This window comes from Nothobranchius furzeri, chromosome 3 (genome assembly GCF_043380555.1).
Source record: "Nothobranchius furzeri strain GRZ-AD chromosome 3, NfurGRZ-RIMD1, whole genome shotgun sequence".
Taxonomy (NCBI): domain Eukaryota; kingdom Metazoa; phylum Chordata; class Actinopteri; order Cyprinodontiformes; family Nothobranchiidae; genus Nothobranchius; species Nothobranchius furzeri.
This window is the reverse complement of record NC_091743.1, coordinates 59407479-59413478: the sequence shown is the minus strand read 5'-3', so window position 1 is coordinate 59413478 and position 6000 is coordinate 59407479. Positions and strand designations below refer to the sequence as shown.

Below are 6000 nucleotides of genomic sequence, written 5' to 3'. Positions count from 1 at the left end.
ACTATATATGTATGTATGTATATATGTATACAGATTTGTCTTTTAAAACTGGTGAATATACAATTTACAGGTAATGCCTTTATGCTATGAGTATTAGAGCCACTGATGGGAAAAAAAATATAGAATTCTGAGAAAATAAGTCATAAATCTGAGTTTAATCTCAGAGTTCTGACTGGTACCTAAAACAAAAAAAAGGGAAATTGGGGAAGATTATGAGGGGGGATCAGAATTCTGACTTAAATCTTAAAATTCAGGCTTTTTTTGTTTGTTTTGATTTTTTTTAACAAAAACAATTCCTAAATAGTTTTTGTTTGTTTGGTTTTAGGTTCATGAAAAAAGTCAGAATTCTGACTTTAATCCCAGAATTTTGAAATTATCTGACTTTTTTTTCTCACTTCTTTTCTTTTTCTTCAGTGACTCTAATACTCTTAGGCAATAAGGCAGTATTAGGGCCACTGAAGGAAACAATTGAATACTGAGATAAATGTCAGAATTCTGACTTTATTTATTTTCAGAATTTTTTCTTCTTCAGTGGCCCTAATACCCCTCCGTATTATGTAATGCTAAACACTTCAAATTAACTTTTGAATTCAGCAGTTTATCATTGGATTTAGATGCAGATATCACTGTCTTGGAAAATTGGTCAGAGCAATTTGGCATTGAGTTTGATTAGTAAACTTGACAGTATTTACACTCTTACCCCCAAATTCCACTACCTCCGCTCCGCTCCGCTGCGGTCCGCCCCCGCCTTCCGCAGCCGCTCGCTTCCGAACTCAATTTTTACTGGTACCCGCTCTACAACGGCTCCGCTCCGGTGCGGAGACCTGAGGTGGGCAAACAAGCATGCGCGGGATTTTCAAGATCTTGCGATACAGTCCGAGCAATAAACGCGGAAGTTAGATCCAAACACCCGTTGTGTGGGAGAAGCATCGACATGAGCTGTTCAATCTGCCCATCATTTGTGTTGAGATCAGCAGTGTTTGGATCAACAAAATGTGACTACTTTGATAGCGGAAACTGTATTTATGGCTTACTTTTGGGCATTTAAAGTTCAGCCGCCATTGATAGTTGTTAAAAGTTGTTAAACCTGTGCATATGAAACAAAAAACGCCTTTTGTTTATCGATTTATTGTGAAAAACGGAAGTTGTGCTTGCTCCTTTTCCTGTTGGGCCGTTGTGATTTCTGTCCATTGATTGCGGAGGTGCTCCGGCGTCCGGCAAAAATAGGATCGATTCTATTTTTGCCGGACACCGGAACAGAGGGCGGCGCACGGCGCCGCACTGCCGGAGCACGGCCGCAGTAGTGGAATTGCTCTGATTGACTACAACGGGACCGATTTTGCTCCGGCGTTCGTGTCGGAGCGGAGCGGAGCGGAGGTAGTGGAATTTGGGGGTTAATCTTCTTAGGAATTACATGATGTCCACACAAGGCGTACCACTGTTCTCCATGCCCTTCCTGTCTGTCTACGTGAGGAAACCTCTGGGTTTTTGAGGACATGTGTGGTAAGTCCCAGTATTGTAAATTTGAACAAATCATTCTATTTATTTATGCATAAAGACAACACAAGGACAACGCACATGAACATTTTGGAAAATGTGCTATTGTTTCAACTACAAACCTTTGGCAAGATGTTTAAGCCTGCCACACACGAGAGCAATCAGCTGAGCAAACGGCCTCGAATGACTGTTTGCTCAGCAGATACCTCGCCATGTGCGCCTGATTTTCACTGAGTTTTCTGCCTCACGAGACGCTGAGGTGAATATCTGACCAGTTAGATATTTTCTGCCTCACAGGGGTAAAAACTCGCTGTGTGTGCACTACTGAGCTGCTGGCTAAGCTGAAATATTCTAGTGGCCAATCAAAGCACTTTCTCCGCTCACATGACCCCAAGATGTATTCAGATGCAGCCCCTTACCGTGTCTGCGTGTCTGAAAAATAAACAAAACGGTACCTTGCGGATCGATGGGCCCACTGTTTCCATTACCCTTTCGGAAGGATTCTGGGTCTTCCAGGTGCATCTCTTGGAGTAAATTGGCATAAACTCCTTGCCTGGTCCATCTTTCCAGCTACTGTAACCATATTTTCCTAACCTTCAAATGCCGGTGGCGGCGACGTTTCAGCAAAAACGGATAGGCATTTCCTCCGTTTCCAGCTCTGTCTCTGTGTTGTTTCTTTTCTGACATGCAGACAGGGGGCTGCCATCTTGGGGTCATGTGAGCGGAGAACGTGCTTTGGTTGGCCACTAGAATATTTCAGCTCAACCAGCAGCTCGGTAATGCGCACACGGCGAGTTTTTACCCCTGTGAGGCGGAAAATATCTTAACTGGTCAGATATTAACCTTAGTGTCTCGTGAGGCGGAAAACTCAGTGAAAATCAGGCGCACATGGCGAGGTATCTGCTGAGCAAGCGGTCATTCGAGACCGTTTGCTCAGCAGATGGCACTCATGTGTGGCAGGCTTTAAAGCACTGAGAATGATCAATAATCACTGCAAAGAATTCAAGCAGCTTTCATTAGCGTAACGCTGGCACACACGGAAGCCATCTCACTTTATTCGTAAATGAGAGCACAAAGCAACAGAATGAACTGGAGTAGGGCTGGGCGATATGGCCTAAAATCAATATCACCATATATTGAAGATCTCACCTCGATAACGATAAGTAGACAATAACTACAGGAATGCGTAGCAACAATATTTGTCCACTAGATGGGGCTGTCTCATGTATTACAATGACTAAAATTTTACATGACTCAAGGTGCTACAGCTTCTTAAAGGGACATAAATGTGGCCAACTTACACATCTTTTCATTTTTTTTATTATCAAATTTATTGACATGGGAAAAATTATCTGGATGAGAGACAAGAACTTGGATAGCGATAAATCTTTGACATGTTGCCCAGCCCTAAACAGGAGTCTATCAGACTGCATTTATTGTTATTTACATGAAAATCTACTGAAATAAAAATGGCCACAGTCAGAGTTTCAGTTCAGATGTGATTAGTGTATGATCTCCCTTTCATTTTTGTAAGGATGATACCAATGAGCCGGACCTCAGGGATGCAGCAGTTGTCCTCCTGACAATCATCACAGATGATGCCGAGAGTCCGGTTACGTACGACCCAGTGAGAATCTGTTATCCTCGAGGGTGATGTGATTGTCAACCTCTCCAGCCTTCCTGATGCCTTCCTGGTAATGTTCGGCCTCATCTATGCCTTACATCTAGATTATCCGAAGGGACTGACCAACACATTTGAGTTCACGCAGAAAATCTTACTTGGTCTTGATGAGTCTAAACTGTCACCCACGCTGCAGAGTCAAAAATGACCTGATGTTACACGTGTAACTCAAAATCTGAAAGAGTGGTGGATTCAGATGACTCACTCTGTTAGAGCACTGTCCACATCCACAATGTAATTTACTATTTGTCTGCTCTTTAATTGTTGATGTTAAAGTAACACACCACCATTTGGGCAAATATGTTCATTTTCCACTTCTCCTTGAGTTAACCCTCCCACTGTCCTAATGGGTGTGACCCCCGCGAGGAAAGTTGACCATTGAGCAGGGTTGATGGTTTATCCCTTGAGGTCCACGTGGCAGGGGTGAGGTGGTGCTCACTCCTCACCCCGTCACGTGGACCTCAAGGGATAAACCATCAACCCTGCTCAATGGTCAACTTTCCTCGCGGGGTCACCCATAATGACAGTGGGAGGAACAGTTGAGTTTTACCTTTTCTCTGTTCGTCCAGCCGTTCTGAGTCTGGCAACTCATTTGTGGCTTTAGTTTAGCGTGAATAATTGAATCGGATTATCCCATAGGCTAATCCGATTCAATACTCAACTGGTTTTATGCCAAATGGCATAAAGTACTCACTGACTTACTTGATAGTGGTTAGTGTAATTCATATTTTGTTAATGTTGAATCAATGTGCATCCTGATGTTGCTTTAAACCACCTACTCAAAGAAAGACTACACACTGCTGTTGTCCAGTTTTCAAAAGTGTGCGTTTGTAATTGTTTCTTTCAAATTTTGTTTTATTTTCTGTTTGAGTTGGCTTAATCAGTAACTTTAATTTGATCATAATTTGAAAATATATTTAATATAAACTCCAAATATTTAAGTTTATTTATGGTCTGATATACTCAAATATCTGAGTTTATAAACTCAGAAAATATGAGGCAACTGATTGCCTTACATTTTTTGAGTTCTGCCTACTTATTCGGGTTTACAGTGTACGAACTGTAAAGATTTTGTGGTGTCAGAGTTCACCTAACAGTTCAAGTGTTCATTTTTTTGCTTTGTGTGTTCACAGGGCATGCTCAGTTGAAGTTTCCATCTCTGCGCGTTCAAGATGTAAGAAAAATAATACGAAAGAAATGCAACAATGAAAACTTCAAAAAGGCATCAACAACCAAGCAAGTGGATCCATAAAATGGACTGATTTTTTAAAGGCATTTTTAAAAAGTCTTTCAAAATGGACAGAATTAACGCGTCATGTTCAGAACAGTTTGCGTTCTCATCTTTGATTAATCCTGGTAAACAGGTCTGTTTTTGTTCTGTTCTAATTCTCTCTGTTTAATAAATGTAAACAAAATGACTTAGCTATTTTATTTACTCTTTTTTCTCTGCATAAAGACAAAGTATCAGTAAATAGTGGAAATTAAATGTATTGGTAGTAAGCAAATAGCAGATGTTAAATGTTACTTGCAGTATGTGTTTATAGAAAAAATAGAGATACTTAAATGTACTAAAAGAATATTACGTCAAGTTTACTGTAAAGTGTACTTTCAAAACTGTAAGTATACTCAATTATATAAGAAGTACACTACAAGTAAACATACATTATTACTTTAAGTATAATTTTAAGTATACTTTCAAAGAGAAAAGTATACTCAATTATTTCAGAAGTGCACTACAAGTAAACTTATAATGTTACTTAAAGTTTATTTTTAAGTATACTTTCAGGGGCAAAAGTTTACTCAATTTTATTAGAAGTAAACTTATACTGTTACTTTTAAGTATACTTTCAATGAGAAAAGTATACTCAACTATATCAGGAGTACACTACAATTAAACTTATATTGTTACTTTTAAGTATACTTCCAAGGAGAAAAGTATACTCAATTATATCAGAAGTACACTACAAGTAAACTTATAAGTATACTTTCAAGGAGAAAAGTATACTCAACTATATCAGGAGTACACTACAAGTAAACTTATATTGTTACTTTTAAGTATACTTCCAAGGAGAAAAGTATACTCAATTATATCAGAAGTACACTACAAGTAAACTTATATTATTACTTTAAGTATAATTTTAAGTATACATTCAAAGAGAAAAGTATACTCAATTATTTCAGAAGTACACTACAAGTAAACTTATAATGTTACTTAAAGTTTATTTTTAAGTATACTTTCAAGGGCAAAAGTTTACTCAATTTTATTAGAAGTAAACTTATACTGTTACTTTTAAGTATACTTTCAATGAGAAAAGTATACTCAACTATATCAGGAGTACACTACAAGTAAACTTATATTGTTACTTTTAAGTATACTTCCAAGGAGAAAAGTATACTCAATTATATCAGAAGTACACTACAAGTAAACTTATAAGTATACTTTCAAGGAGAAAAGTATACTCAATTATATCTGAAGTACGCTCCAAGTACACTTGTGAGGTTACTTTAAGTATACTTTCAAAGAGAAAAGTATACTCAATTATATCAGAAGTACACTACAAATAAACTTAAATTATTACTTTGAAGTATACTTGTAGTATACTTCAAGTATACTTTTAGCGGCCCAATTTAGTCCCAAGGAGTACACTTCTAAGTAAACTTTAAGAACAAGTATGCAAATAAACTTCTGTACACTTAAGTATACTTGAAATTAAATACTTAAAGTATACTTCTTTTTCGTAAGGGATCTCTACCAACTAGAAAAACAAACAAAAAAGGTACAAACCTCAACACTAACAAGGAAAAAGAGTTATGGGAATTCC

At 38.0% G+C, this 6000-nt stretch overlaps 1 long non-coding RNA gene across 1 annotated transcript in view; it reads left to right on the top strand.

Annotated features, from left to right (window-relative positions):
- The window catches only part of LOC139068989 (uncharacterized), a 6627-nt gene extending 2092 nt beyond the window's left edge, over positions 1 to 4535 (top strand). The window contains exons 3-5 of the long non-coding RNA XR_011520220.1: positions 1408 to 1503; positions 3032 to 3191; positions 4312 to 4535. This is a non-coding gene — a long non-coding RNA (uncharacterized lncRNA). The remainder of the gene's footprint in view (positions 1 to 1407; positions 1504 to 3031; positions 3192 to 4311) is intronic.
- The last annotated feature ends 1465 nt before the right edge of the window (positions 4536 to 6000 follow it).